This window comes from Paroedura picta, chromosome 1 (genome assembly GCF_049243985.1).
Source record: "Paroedura picta isolate Pp20150507F chromosome 1, Ppicta_v3.0, whole genome shotgun sequence".
Lineage (NCBI taxonomy): Eukaryota > Metazoa > Chordata > Lepidosauria > Squamata > Gekkonidae > Paroedura > Paroedura picta.
In genome coordinates, this window is record NC_135369.1 from 69,259,867 (window position 1) to 69,275,165 (window position 15,299).

Below are 15,299 nucleotides of genomic sequence, written 5' to 3' on the forward strand. Positions count from 1 at the left end.
TCTTGTGCCAGGAAATAGGCTCCTTCAATTAAAATATATAATTCCCCTGAAATGACTTGACATTCTCCTGAAACTCTAGGATCCTCTGGAAGCCATCCAGTAACCACGGTCAACAGATCAGTAGTAGTCATGACACATCTGGAAAATGTCTAGATGAGGCTGTGCAAATCTGGCGGTATCTCACACACTACTCAAGCAATAAAAACTGGTTTCAAAAGAAGTCTAAAACTGCAGCCAATATTATCCTGGATGGGTCAGCTATTAGTGGGGGGAAATACTGATCCCCCAGTCCTAAAATATTTGTGCTCCAACCCCTTCCTCGAAATAGCCAAAAATTTCCCACAGGTATAGGTAAACAAGCTATAGAAATAATGCATTAGGGATTCGTGGGACACAATGACACATATCCATGCCCCCAAACTGGCATAATGTTTTAAGGTCAAACTGTCCCTCAGACTTCCCTCCCAAACACTTTAACATCAATGGCAATGACAGCACAAGCACTGGTGGTTCTTTCAATGAAGAAGTTCTGATCCAGCAGTGGATCAAAAGATTATAAGCAATGTACACACCCATCCTCAGCATACAAATATCAGTGCCACCCATCTCTTTTTTCTACCCACCAGAGAATTATTTAAATTGTGTTGGTCCCTAAATAGAACATCCAAGTATCAATTTTCCCCTTCAAGAGTTTTGCAGTTCAAGGGGAAGATTAGGATCAAACTGTAAAATTGTAATACTACTGATATGTCATGATCCCCTCTGACCAGTCAAGTAACTCAGACTTGGAGTTTTCATGGGAGGAGAAGCCAAGGCTGGTGGCTGTGGTAGGCCAGAGGGGATCATGCAGGTCCTGGCACCACTGAGGCATCTGCTGACAGTGGTCCAGCAGCACTAGAGGCCATCCTTGCTGAGCCTGCAAGTGAGACCTTGCCACCAGCTCTTGAATAGTCACCAGGCTTCTGTTGTGCAGGATCAGTAACTTGTCCCATAGCACTACAGGGGATGCTCCCACTTTGCCGGAGCAATGATGGCAGAAGGGGCCTAGGTGGCTCAAAGGGGTCAAGCCCAATTCTAGAGCCAGACAGTGAGAACAATAACTCTTCAGAGGATCCTGGGCAAAGTCCAGTGCAGCTGAAGGAACTCAACTTTTGCCAGCAGGGCAGCTGAGTCTGATTAATTCCCAGCCTACTTAAGCTGAAGCTCGGAAAAGCTGCCGTCCTGGATCAGCCAATATACTAGGCTCAAGCCTGTGTGTCAGCTCCAGTCCCTTGCTTCCAGTTCCTGGCTGCCAACACCTATTGATGCTCCTAAACTTGCTATCTAGACCTGAGGATGCTGTTCCATTGAGCACTCAATTCAGCTGGCCTACAGAATGCATAGGGATACTGGCCTCCAGGTGAGACCTGGGGATCTCCTGGAATTGCAGCTCATCTCCTGGCTAGAGATATCAGTTGCCCTGGAGAAAATTGATAATTTGAAGGGTGAACTCTAGGGCTTAGCTTCCTACTGAAGTCTTTGTCCTTCCCAGGCTCCATCGCCAAATCTCCAGGTGTTTTCCAACCTGGATCTGGCAACCCTAAGAGCACAAGACATGATAAGAGCGTTCATATACACACATTACCCCCATGGCACTCACAAATGAAATCTATGGACACTAGGAACAGTATCTATGGGTTTAGTACACACAACTTCTTCCCACATCATTACAGCTCCCATAAGGTAAGCTTTTAAGAAGCTGCCATGTGGTTCCCAGCTGTGGGTCTGTGACTACAGGATAGATAGTCCAGCTGTTGTTGAAAGAATTTGTCTTACTCACATGTAAATTCCTTTAAGGTATATCTATGAAAAACTACCAATTCTGTTTGTTGTGTGTTTTAGCAATAAAATAGAGTTGTAACTAAGGAAGAAATGAATGAAAAAGAAGTTCTGTGCTATACAATACTTTGTTTAGCTTCATTATGTGCTAACTCTGTTGCCTTTTTTGTGTTTAACATGAAATATCTCCTTGGATTCCAAAGTCCATATAGTAAGGAATATATTGCCTCTAAACATGGAAGTTTAGGATTGCTAGGTCTCCTTTGGCCACCAGCATGGGAAGGGGTGGGAGGGTTGCCAGGTCCAGGTTGACAAACATTTGGAGATTTGGGGATGGAGCCTTCAGTATCTCAGAGTCTACCTTCCAAAGCATCAATTATTTACAGGAAAACTGTTCTCAGTCTGTGGATAATCTGGACTTCCAAGGGAACCCTAGGTCTCAACCTAGAGGCTGGCATCCCTACACATAGTAATGACCCCCCCCCTCCCATGCCAGACAAGGGTATAGAGTTCTCATTTTCTCAGGAATGAGGCATGGGTCTGAATCTGGTGCAGGCCCACACTTAGTAATCTATATTACATATGCCATAAAATTTTTAAAAATATATTTTCCACTCATCACGAGGCTGACTTTCAGTCAAAGAAAGAGGACTCTGTAAGAGGAGAGCAAAGGTATCATGAATTCCTTCATGGAGACAATTTCATTTGCATATGAAAGAAAATACTCCCCCCCCCCTCTCCATCTTTTCCTCATAATTTAGACTGAAAGTATGTGACTGGCCCAAGGTCCCAAGCAGAGATTGGAACCCTGGTCTCCCCAGTCTTAGAAAAAACACTCAAACAACTATACCACTCACAAACTGGATACTCAGTATGAATCTCCAAATTCTTTTCAGAATCCAGAGTAATTACAGGCTTCTCAAATACCCTGGCCTGAAAATATGAGAGAATTTGTTAAGTTGAAGTACTGTCCAGCTGAATCACCTCACTTTCCATGTTTGGGGAAACAGCTTTATCTCCTCTTCTCTCACATACAGATGCACAGCGACAGTATCTTCCTTTTCACCCCCCTAAAGCTGCAAGTCCCAGATACCAAAATCACCTTAACTTCCAGCATTTGAGCCACAGACCTCTTCTCCCTGCCCATTCTGTATCATGGCTGAAGATATAAATATTGGGGTTTAGGTTGGGGATTTTAATATTTCATTATGTATTGTGTAAACTGCCCCGAGCCCACTTAGGCTAATAATAGCAATAATAATAAACTTCCAGTATATTGTCTGTTTGGAAGCTTGACTGGTTAAAAGTAGGGGATTTAGGCAGCACTTCCAAAGATCCCAAAGAAAAATAAGTAAGGTAGTAGACGGATGCTTCCATGTCACAAGTAAATGTCCTAAAGTCCAAAAGAAAGAGAGAGAGAAAACCACAGGGTTCGCAGCATCTGTGTAAGTGGAGAGGATGAGACTGCACAGTTTTGGCTGGCAGACCAGCATAAAAGAATTTCAAACAAATAAGGTCTAAGAATTCAGAGGGAGCACAGGATGGAAATATATGGATTCCCTGGCTCTGACTGAGTTAAAGGGAGGAGGGGGGCTTCCCAGAAAGGTGAAAAAAGAGATTACAAAAAGGATGGCAGTGTGGAGATTTTCCCCCATGCCATTACAAAATGAATGGCGACAAAAGCAGATACAGGGTGGACAAATAGGCTGGCAGGATAAAGGTTTCCCACATGCCTGGAGCAGGTTGGGGAGTTAGGAGTCAGGGAAGATCAGCAAAAGGTAATCAGCACACCTGGCTGCAGCTAAACAGAACAAAATCTGAGACCAGTGGCATCTTTAAAGACCAACAAAGTTTTATTCAAGGTATAAGCTTTTGTGTGTAAGCACAGTTCTTCAGATTGACGGGAATTAGACTTTACACTCAGAAAGACATGTATTTGCTGATGAAATAACCTTGATAGATTAAGGTGGGTGCTTGGCTTTGCAATGGCAATGGAGAGGAATGCAGATGTCCCATCAGTGAATCAACATTTTGGGGACATGTTAACATAGCCTGAGGATAGTCTTGACCTCACCTTTTCCAGTGCAAGCCATTTGCTAGCTCCTAACATGGCTGCTTGGGCCTCAGAGCACCTCCCATAGTTTACGCCCCTGCGACTGTGCATGGCAAAAACCTCTGCCAGTGGGAATTAACCTCTCTGCTGTAGCCAAAACATCAATTTGGCTAATTGTCTCCCATTTATTTTATTTATTTTCCCTTCTGTGTCAATTGAAGCCAGCAACAGTGAAACAATATTTCAATATATTCTGTTAATGGACAGCTTCTTACAATTGCCATGCTTTGAAGGTTGAAGAATAGTGCAGAGGCAAACAACAAAGTTAAAATGTGTTGGTTTTATGAGGTTGTAAAATACAAATTAAATTAAAATATCATTATGAGACGTATTTGTGAAATCAACTAAGTAGTTGTCAGGTTTGTGGTGGAACACACCAGCAATCCTTATATTTCTTCAATTTAATTCAAGCTATAGCTCAGTTTTAGAACCTCTTTTATTGCCAAGGCTCACACCAGAGATTTCAGAATTAAGCCCTGAAATACATTATTAAATTTTGAGGAGAGCGTAATTGTATGTATCCTACCATTTCACCAATCAATGGAAGAGTCACAAGTTGGAAGAAGGCTCCTTGGGGTGGAAGAGTCTGTGGGAGTGTGAGGATGAAAGATCTGAACTCAACTAGTGTCTCACAAAGACAGGTAAGAGCCCCAACAACATTCTTTCTAGAATATGTTATTTGTTCTATTGGCTTGGAGATACTTTGGATTCACCATTAAAAATGATTTTAAAAAATCTGTTTTCATAATCATTGCCCTGGTGGATTTGGTATAACCTCGTGTCTAAGCAAATGAGCTGTGATCCTGAAGGTTCTTCGTTTAATTCTCATTATGTTTTAACCCTCAAACAAGTCACTCTTTGTTAGCCCTGCATCGGCAATGTCTTGGATTATAGAACTGGGTTACCTTAACACACAACAATGTTTAAGGAGTACTTTGTACATAATAATAAGTACAGTTGTCATACTAAAATTCTCATACCCAGTCCCAGGGTGGATCTGCACTGGGCTTTTTATCCCCAGTGACCCCGAATTAAAGAAAGTAATCTACATGTTATTTGATTTCCATGTTGATATCTAGTGCTTTACATTTTCTCTCTGCAATGTCTATGATTGATCCACAGTAACAGCACCTTTCCCATGCAATATCCAGGGGTAGATATAACTTACATTTGAAGAAACCACTCCTAGAGCTCCAGTATCAAGTGTAGATGTTCTGCATTTTGCCGGATTAACTTCCTGCCCCATGCCTCCAACGTTGACATAGTGAAACAGTCTGTCGTTGATTGTTCAGGGCTTCAGTTCAAAGACAGCCTGGGTCCCAGTTGCCATTCCCTCACAAGATTTATTTTTGCTCTCATTTTGGGATCTGTTTTAAAGTGACTGTGCTCCAAAAGCCCACACTTTTATGAGCAGAGATTTGCTTTCCCCCTCCTCGTTTTCTGTGAGGCTGCTGCCTCCCCTCCCCTCCCCACTCCCCTGCCCTCCCCTGCTCCTGCAGGAAAAGAAAGATAAGCAAGCAGCTTCATGCTCCACTTGCCCATTCCCAGCTTGCTCTGGTTGTATCATTGGGAGTCAAAAGGCAGAGAATAAAGCCTGGTCTTGTGCCTGGAACTTCACCCGTCCCCCCAATCAAGCGAGAAGGAGACCGAAAATTGGGACCATTCAAATGGAGAAGGGCGACATGTTTAAAATCAGGAAAAAGGAAGGCTGTAGATATGGGTTCAAATTGACCAGAATTCAGCAAGATTTACAGTAGAAAAAATGTGAGTACAGATAAGCCCCTCGTTAGATATTTGGGAGGGTAAGCTCTGAGTGCTGAAAAGTATGATGAATATCAACTACCATTTCATCTTTTTATTATGAAAACCATGATTCATAGGTAACAATAGGTTCACCCAATTTTGGAAGATTTCTGTTTGAGGTACCAGTTACTCAATTAATCCATTATAAAGCAGTTCTAGGAAAAGCTGATGCCTGGTTATTGGAAATAAGTCCCACTTAGAACTGAATAACTGAGGACTGAATAACTGCTGTGTTACTCCTTTGCAAATCCAGATTTATTTACATCATTGCCAAGACAAAATTTTGGGACTACAGTACATATGAGCAACAGCAACCACATAGGCACATCCATGCATATGCACACAAACACACAAATCATGTTCCTGTTCAGTGAAATGTCCTTTCCTTCAGCACATGCAAGCTTAAATGGCAAATCTTCTTAGATTTTCCCAAGCATTACTCCTTCCATGAGCCACTGCAGGCATTATTCTACATACCACCCACATCAACACACAAGATTCCTGCAACTGCTTAAACTTATATGACCGTGCAGAGTCAATAAGTTCTTTTGACATAGCATTTTTCCACCCAACCAATCCAATTCTCCACTCTTCAGCAATCTACACTCCTACACATAAGAAGTAAAAATATTTGTAGCCTTGCAGCATTTACAAGAGCATCAGCAGCCCTGAAAGAGCCTCTTTTGCGGTTACTAGTATGTGGAACACCATGACCAGCATTGTGCAATTCATTCCTGTTCTTCACCCTCACTCCAGCTTAGTTCTTTTTATGCCTACTCGTTAAACTGTGTTGGCTTTGCTAGAACAGCTGTACTAATGAAACTCTTTAACAGTTTATATAGCTTCCCCCTCCCCAGTAGCTTGTTAAGGCAATCTAAGATAATGAAGCATGCAAAACAAGATTTTATTTTACATGTCTTGGGGAAGAGAAGGAGGACGTTGCTGTAAATCAAGAACAAAGGAGATCATCAAAATGAGTTCCTTATTGTCAGCAGAGACCTTCTGTTCAGAAAAATCATTCATGTTCCAGATTAATTCACATACCATGAGCTGGTTTTGTTTCTCATACAGTCATGCTACAGTGAGAATTTAATGATCTTCCTCCCCTAGCAAATTAAAACAAACCACAAGAACTCCCCTATTGCTTCATTTTTAATCTCACTGGTCACATGAACTCCCAATTTAATTCTGTTTAAGGACACAGTGTGGCTATGTTACCATTCCGCGTGACAGACAGCGGGATCCTGTTTTTTCTTTAAAACCTGTATCCAGATTTCATTTTACTGTAGGTACAGTAGACCTTTTAATCAGGCACTTGTTATATCTCTCTTTGTATAAAGCCCTGAATGCGAAACAAACCTTGTTTATATTAGCAGCAAATCATTTTACTTATTTGGGTTATTTATTTATTCTTTTGGAGGATTCCTCTATTTCCAGGTAGTTCTCTTGGACTCCCATAAGAAGTTGTGCTAAGTGTGCAGCTACTTTTCTTGTCTCAAACTAATCCTGAGCTCCTTCCTCCAGGACTGGATGTCAGTCTTGGCAGATACCCAGCAACCTAAGGGTATGTAGACAGATTCAAAGAGCTGAGCATCTCAGACTTTAGGAAACATTTTTCATCAAAAAACCATTTGGGATGAGCCTGACTTAGAAAATTCAGTAGAACTTTCCAGTAGAAAATTCCCACCTGGAAACTGATTTAATGCATTATTTCACAGGTGCTTTGAGATGTCAGAATGAATGTTAAAATCAGAAGAGAAATGCTTAATATTTGGGTTCATCGGGGCTACTGCTTTGGAACACAGCTGTAATTTCCATCTCTGAAATGCTTCATCTGTTGTGGGAACGCAGGCACAAGCAATCTTTTTTTTTTTGGTCTTGGTGGAATCCAAGGTTGGTTGTATATGTATGTCCTCAAATAGGAATGCAGTCCCAGTGCTTTTAGTCTTAAATCCCTCCCCATTTCTTTCACGCTCTACAATTAGACAGTAACCTGAGAGTCCTCTTGCTGTCAACTCCTGAATATAACAATTCAGAGAAACAAACCACTCAACCCAAATCCTCCAACGTTTTGGAACATTCTTGAATTGTTTAAAAACAGGACAAGAGCTTACCCTTTACTTTTTTTTTCCTGCACCAGCCTCACTTGCATCACACTGTTCTCGTTCCCTGTGCCTTTACGCCTTTTTCTTTGCAGTCCTACAGTCCACAAACAGAGCACTGCTTGTCCGGCTTTCTTTTCACTGCCTGTACCGTCCTCAGAAGGAACTGCTGCTGTTTTCACTTTCAGACCAGCCTCCCTCTCCAGGAGCCTCTGACGTCAGGCAGACTCCACAAGATATTTATGGCTCAAGTGCTTAAAGTTTCCCTAGGTGCAGTTTAAGATTGCAGCTCTGTGGGATTTTCACACTTTCAAATGGAAATCCTTTCCAGTGGGGAGAGGATGAGAACATGGGGGATAGTTGAGTCAGGACAAACAGGGAACATGGATGTTTCAGACTGTGCAAAAAAAAAATGCCTGCTTCTTTTCTCGCTCCCTTATAAATAGGAGGCAATCCCCCCCTCCCCCAGTTGGTAATAGACATTTATCTTCTGGGTCCCTCCACTAAGGGCAGCACTCATATTGGATCTGCTTCTTTTGACAAAATGGGGCCTCAGTATAGCATAGTCCATGTGATGGAATGTCCAGCTTCTCTTCCAAACTAGGCATATAAGGAAATGCAGTAATCAAATCCTCATATTGAGCTGATCATTCATTGGCAGATCAGTGCTTTCATTATCTATCCATTAGATAAAGCCCAGCCTCCCAGCATCACCAGTTCCCAATATTTAGTAGTTTTGTTCAGGTTATGTTTCTGAAATAGTGGCACTCTGTGTATGTATATATGTATGCACGCGCACACACACACACACAACTCTGACCTGAATCCTTGCAAAGGTTTTCTGCAATTCAATTTAGGGGTGACCATCGATGCCTCACTAACACTCGAGGCACAGGTTAAACAGGTAGCTAGCCGGGCATTTTTCCATCTTCGCCAGGCTCGGCTACTAGCGCCCTATCTGTCCTCCGAACACCTGGCCACAGTGATCCATGCGACGGTCACCTCTAGACTAGATTTCTGTAACTCGCTCTACACCGGCCTGCCTCTGGGCTTGATCCGGAAACTGCAACTCGTCCAAAATGCGGCTGCTAGAGTCCTCACAGCTACACCATGGAGGGCTCACATCCAGCCAGTTCTGAGGCAGCTGCATTGGTTACCGGTCGCCTTCCGGATCAGGTTCAAGGTTTTGGTTTTGACCTTCAAGGCCATCCGTGGTCTAGGCCCAGCATATATGAGGGACCGCCTTTTGCCCTATATCCCCCGCAGGGCTTTACGCTCTGTGGGGGCTAACCTACTGGTCGTTCCCGGCCCCAAGGAAGCCCGCCTGGCCTCGACTAGGGCCAGGGCCTTTTCGGTCCTGGCCCCAACCTGGTGGAATGAGCTCCCGGAAGAGCTGAGGGCCCTGCGGGAATTACCAGCATTCCGCAGGGCCTGTAAGACGGAGCTCTTCCGCCAGGCTTATAACTGAGGCCGGGCGGAAAGAAGATCAGCCCCCCCCCTCACAAACTGGCGGTAGAGAGCGTCACCCCCCGCCGTAGATGAGGATGCGGAGAGCAAATGAGTAGGCTACGCCATCGCTGTTACAATTATTGTAAATCATTGGTTTTTATTGTCATTTTATGGTTTTAGGGGACGGGTTTATGTAAGCCGCCTCGAGCCTTCGGGGGGAGGCGGGGTATAAATATAAATATAATAATAATAATAATTACTTGCTCCTAGCTAATACAAAAGAGCCTCTTGTGGCGCAGAGTGGTAAGGCAGCAGACATGCAGCCTGAAAGCTCTGCCCATGAGGCTGGGAGTTCAATCCCAGCAGCCGGCTCAAGGTTGACTCAGCCTTCCATCCTTCCGAGGTCGGTAAAATGAGTACCCAGCTTGCTGGGGGGTAAACGGTAATGACTGGGAAAGGTACTGGCAAACCACCCCGTATTGAGTCTGCCATGAAAACGCTAGAGGGCGTCACCCCAAGGGTCAGACATGACCCGGTGCTTGCACAGGGGATACCTTTACCTTTACCTTTAGCTAATACAAAGCATGATACTGTTCTTAAAAAATCATAAAGACAAGATATAATAAATAATATACTAAAAAAGTTGCAAAGTATATTGGCTTGGATGATGGCCCACTTTTCTTTAAATATACAACAGAACTCCTTTGAACAGACTTATCATGTTGAGCTGTGATCCAACTCAATGGAAACAGCAATTATGCCAGGACTGGTCAGCAGCAAAAGGAAATGAGGCCAACAAAGAACATGGTGGTTAGATACAATCAAAATGGACACTGGCCAGAGCATTATACAACTAAAAGAAGCTGTGCAAGATAGAAACATATGGTGACAGTTGACCCATAGGATTGCCAAGAGTTAGACATGACTGAATGGCTAGCATTATCATCATCATATTGAGAGGAGAATGTTCTAAACTTAGTGTGCTTCTACACTCCATCTCTCTTATTGTGGCATTTATTTACTTACTAGTAATCAAGCCCACTGTAAGAAAAATACAGCGGGTGCTAGGCAAGGGAGCCCCCGGCAGCTGTGCTCTGCTCCGTGCGGCTGTCGGGGGCTCCCTTGCCAGTGGCCTGATGCGGCGAGAGGCGCTTCACGCCTCTTGCCGTGTCAGGCCGCCGACAAGGGAGCAACTGCGAGCCACGCTCTGCGCGGCTCGCAGTTGCTCCCTTGTCGTCAGGGCGGGAATCGGCCGGGCCATTCGGCAGGTGCGACCAGTCGGCAGACCAGCATCAATCCTGTGAGTCTGGAAAGTGTAGGAAGATCTAAATAAATATTTACAGCCTGAAACTGTACATAGTGTACAAGTAAATGGCTGGAGACACATGGGAACTGTAATAAGTTTTCCCAACCTTGGCCTGGCAAATAAAACACCAGTATAAAAAAAACCTTACTCAGGTCAAGACTGCTGTGCACAGAGAGTCTTTCTCTTAGGGTTGCCAGCTTGCCTGTGAGGCTCTCTACCCCACCTCCCTCATCGGGAGTCTACTATGGGGAGAGGAAGGGAAGACGATTGGAAAATGCTTAGAGACACCTAAGGCCTGCTGGGTCACTGTGGCCCATTCCCAGTTCTCTCAGACCTCTCACAGCCTCACATGTGACTCACAGGTTGACTATTGTGGGCAGACAAACAGAAAAGGTATTTGTAAACCGCTTTGAGACTCTTTGGGTAGTAAACAACAGGGTACAAAAATCTGTTCTTCTTCTAAGGAGCAACCATGAAAGAAGCATGTGGGCACATAACATTTTATCAACAGTGAAAAAATGGAAAAGAAGGAACAGGGTGGACACCTGTGTACTGTGACTACCCCATGTGTATTAGGGCAGAGGGGCATTTCGGTGTCTGTGGCCTAATTCACACAAGGAGGGAAATGATGCTGAACTGGGGGGAATTGGTTGCCATGTAATCTTCCCCCAAGAAGAATCTCCAGTCTGATTTTCCCTTCACATACCTGAAGACATGGCTCTGGAAAGCTCATCTGTAACCACTATGCCACAATTCCCAAAGGTCAGTCCTCTCCCACACTCAACGAACATTCCACACCACAGGTTCTTGACACCCTTATCTCCACACCCATGCCCTCATTTACCACCACGCGACCACAACCTCCCACACAACACACACATTCAAGCCCATGCCCTTACAGTCTGGACAGCTCCTCCCCTTCCTCTTCCCACTGCCAAGCTCTAGAGCCAGTTGTATTCTTGGAGACAACGGCTTTGCCCCTAGTTTTGCCATAAAACAGCAATGCTGTAAGAAGCCCTGACACACCCATTGTACCTGCCTCCATGTCAGTTCACTAGTCAAGATTCCCCTCCCAAGGTCCTTAACGGTAGGTGGGTAAAAACCAAATACAGGTTTTCTTTCAATGTTGGCTAGGCTTGCCATACACAAGCCTGAACCAATTGGATAACAGAATTCCATATTATGCAACTAACAAATCATTATCTACCAGTTGCTTTGTATATCTTTCTATTAACTACTACAAAAATGGAGGATGAAAATAGACCCTTTGCTTATGCCAGAATTTGCTCAGGTTCACTTTTATGTTCAGATTCATGGCTGTGTGGGAGGCCTTAGTCAGTGTTCATGCTGATAAAAAAAAGAGCTTTTTCTTTTTACTACCCCACTTTTTACTACCCAAAGGAGTCTCAGAGCAACTTACAATTGCCTTTCCTTCCTCTTCCCACAACAGACTTCCTGTGAAGTAGGTGAGGTTGAGAGAACTCTGAGAGAACTGTGACTAACCGAAGTTCATCCAGCTGGCTGAATGTGAAAGAGCAGGGAATCAAACCCAGTTTTCCAGATTAGAGGCTGCTACTATTAACCACTACAAAAAGCAAAAGTTCCTATGAGGGAGGTTTGTTTTTTTGACGAGTCTTGATTCCCCTGACAGTTATAGCATAGGGATACAGAAAAAGATTACCCTTAATGGCATAAATAATTATGCTATATGTATATATAGCATAATTTTCTGGATTTAACGATCTGGATTTTCAGATCGTTAGGTGGATAGGGAATTGGTTAGAGAACCGCACTCAAAGAGTTGTTGTCAATGGTGTTTCATCAGACTGGAGAGAGGTGAGTAGCGGGGTACCTCAGGGTTCGGTGCTCGGCCCGGTACTTTTTAACATATTTATTAATGATCTAGATGAGGGGGTGGAGGGACTACTCATCAAGTTTGCAGATGACACCAAATTGGGAGGACTGGCAAATACTCCGGAAGATAGAGACAGAGTTCAACGAGATCTGAACACAATGGAAAAATGGGCAAATGAGAACAAGATGCAATTTAATAAAGATAAGTGTAAAGTTCTGCATCTGGGTCAGAAAAACGAAAAGCATGCCTACTGGATGGGGGATACGCTTCTAGGTAGCACTGTGTGTGAACGAGACCTTGGGGTACTTGTGGATTGTAAACTAAACATGAGCAGGCAGTGTGATGCAGCGGTAAAAAAGGCAAATGCCATTTTGGGCTGTATCAACAGAGGCATCACATCAAAATCACAAGATGTCATAGTCCCATTGTATACGGCACTGGTCAGACCACACCTGGAGTACTGTGTGCAGTTCTGGAGGCCTCACTTCAAGAAGGACATCGATAAAATTGAAAGGGTACAGAGGAGAGCGACGAAGATGATCTGGGGCCAAGGGACCAAGCCCTATGAAGATAGGTTGAGGGACTTGGGAATGTTCAGCCTGGAGAAAAGGAGGTTGAGAGGGGACATGATAGCCCTCTTTAAGTATTTGAAAGGTTGTCACTTGGAGGAGGGCAGGATGCTGTTTCTGCTGGCTGCAGAGGAGAGGACACGCAGTAATGGGTTTAAACTTCAAGTACAACGATATAGGCTAGATATCAGGAAAAAGTTTTTCACAGTCAGAGTAGTTCAGCAGTGGAATAGGCTGCCTAAGGAGGTGGTGAGCTCCCCCTCACTGGCAGTCTTCAAGCAAAGGTTGGATGCACACTTTTCTTGGATGCTTTAGGATGCTCTGGGCTAATCCTGCGTTGAGCAGGGGGTTGGACTAGATGGCCTGTATGGCCCCTTCCAACTCTATGATTCTATGATTCTATGATTCTATGATTCTATATATAAACAAGCAAGCAAGCAAACAAACACCATATATCAGAGCAGTTAGCCTTAAATAGTAGAAATGGAAAGTCCTCACAGCTACCTGAAGTAAGATTTGGGCTGCTATTCAGTCCACTTCCACCTTTAATTGATCTTAGTTAAATTTGACTGATTTCCATGACAGTAGCCATCACTGACGTATGAACAGAAGAGCCTTAAAGTCTAATCCTAAATTATTCCAAAGTAAATCCTACCCATTCAACTGGGTTAGCTTTCAAACAAGCATTTCAAATAGCTCCCAACAACATCCAGCATTATTATGGTGCCAAAACATTTATCTGCACCAACCGTTAATGAACTGACTCCTAAGCTGTCATAGGTTTTAAGACCAATTTGTTTCATGATCCTGTTATCCTTCATATAAACCCAAGGAGCTGAGTGTGAGAAAATGACTAGTATGCTTGAAAAGAGGTTTGAAGTTGAACCCTGTCCTTGGTACTCCAGGACTTTGGATCCCCTGCCATGTTGTGTCATGTAAATACTAGCACTGAAAAACTGTAGTCATCATGGCTCCATGGGAAAAGAAAGGACATTGGGGCAGCTAAAGCAAGAGGCACCTAAAAACACTAATTCAGAAACAGATACATTGCTTATACTTTCACTCCCTCTTCCAAACAAAATACACATTCACAATTCAAAATATGACTCTTGCTAACAAAAAACTGGCACCTTCCTTGCCACCCCCCATGCCTGGCCACTTATATCTCACTTTCTCAGAAAAGCTTTTGTTTCATCCTCTGATGTCCTGATTCATATGGCACTGTTGCATCGTAGGAGTAGCTTTTGCATCATTTGGTCCCATGCCACACACGTGGTTTAGGCAAATTACATGGTATTTTCCAATGCTTTTTGGAGCAAGTGACATTGACGAGGGAAGAAACCCCATAATTTGCACTATATGCATACTTACTCTTTAGAGATATTATCAGTGTGGGGTGGGCCATATGGAAGTGTCTCATGCACAGTAATGTGGATTAGCCCTCCATCAAATTGGAAAAGGATGCCATCACATATTTAATTTATTTATAGTGGTTATATACTCTCTCTCATTCTTAAGTACTCAAGGCAGTTTGAATCACATAATAATTTTTCATATAAATGTTTATCCTGTCCTTCATTCAAGGATCTCAGACTCATGACTAGGGATGGACACAAACCAGGAAAATGTGGTTTGGTTTGTGGTTAGGATGGGCACGAACCACCTCACGAACAAAAGATCATGATGAATTTTGGCCAGTTCCTGGTTTGCAAAGTGATGTTCAGAAAATGAAAAGCCACCATGAACTTCCATAAATTTTAAGGCAGTACATGGTGGTTCATGGTCATTTAAACCACTACTTACTGCTCCCTGTCACACAGATGTTTTTTGTGGGGAGCAGAAAACCTGGATTTAAATGGCATTTAAATGGCTTAATTGCCTGCTTTGTCTTCATCACCACTTTTTGCAGGTAGTAAAAAGCAGAGGTCACAAACTGATACAAACCGGTTAAGTTTGTAAGCAAAGCTCTCAGTTTATATTAGTTCATGGCTTGCCCATGAATCATGAACTGAATCCCAAAAATGCAGTTCATGCCCATCCTTATTCATGGTTTGTGGAATGCACAATTTATCAAACATGGATCATCATGAACTTTTAGCCACCAAACAAACCAGTTTATAAAATTCATGATACAGTACAATGCCCCTCCGGCAAGCTAGAGACGCCAAACTCACAGGAAATTTCTGGCTGACCCTCCTCTAATGGCTTGTGAAGTTTGATGGAGGTAGATTTATGGGGTCTAAATTAGAGCCCTCCAAAGATTGTGCCTCCTAGAAGGTGCTTT

The 15,299-nt window shown here is 43.4% G+C and overlaps 1 protein-coding gene across 1 annotated transcript in view; it reads right to left on the minus strand.

The window, feature by feature from the left end:
- Window positions 1-7,993, minus strand: part of DAAM2 (dishevelled associated activator of morphogenesis 2) — a 266,044-nt gene extending 258,051 nt beyond the window's left edge. Inside the window, exon 1 of the mRNA XM_077341894.1 lies at window positions 7,849-7,993. The gene's annotated coding sequence lies outside the window, so the exon portion shown is untranslated. The remainder of the gene's footprint in view (window positions 1-7,848) is intronic.
- Window positions 7,994-15,299: the final 7,306 nt, after the last annotated feature.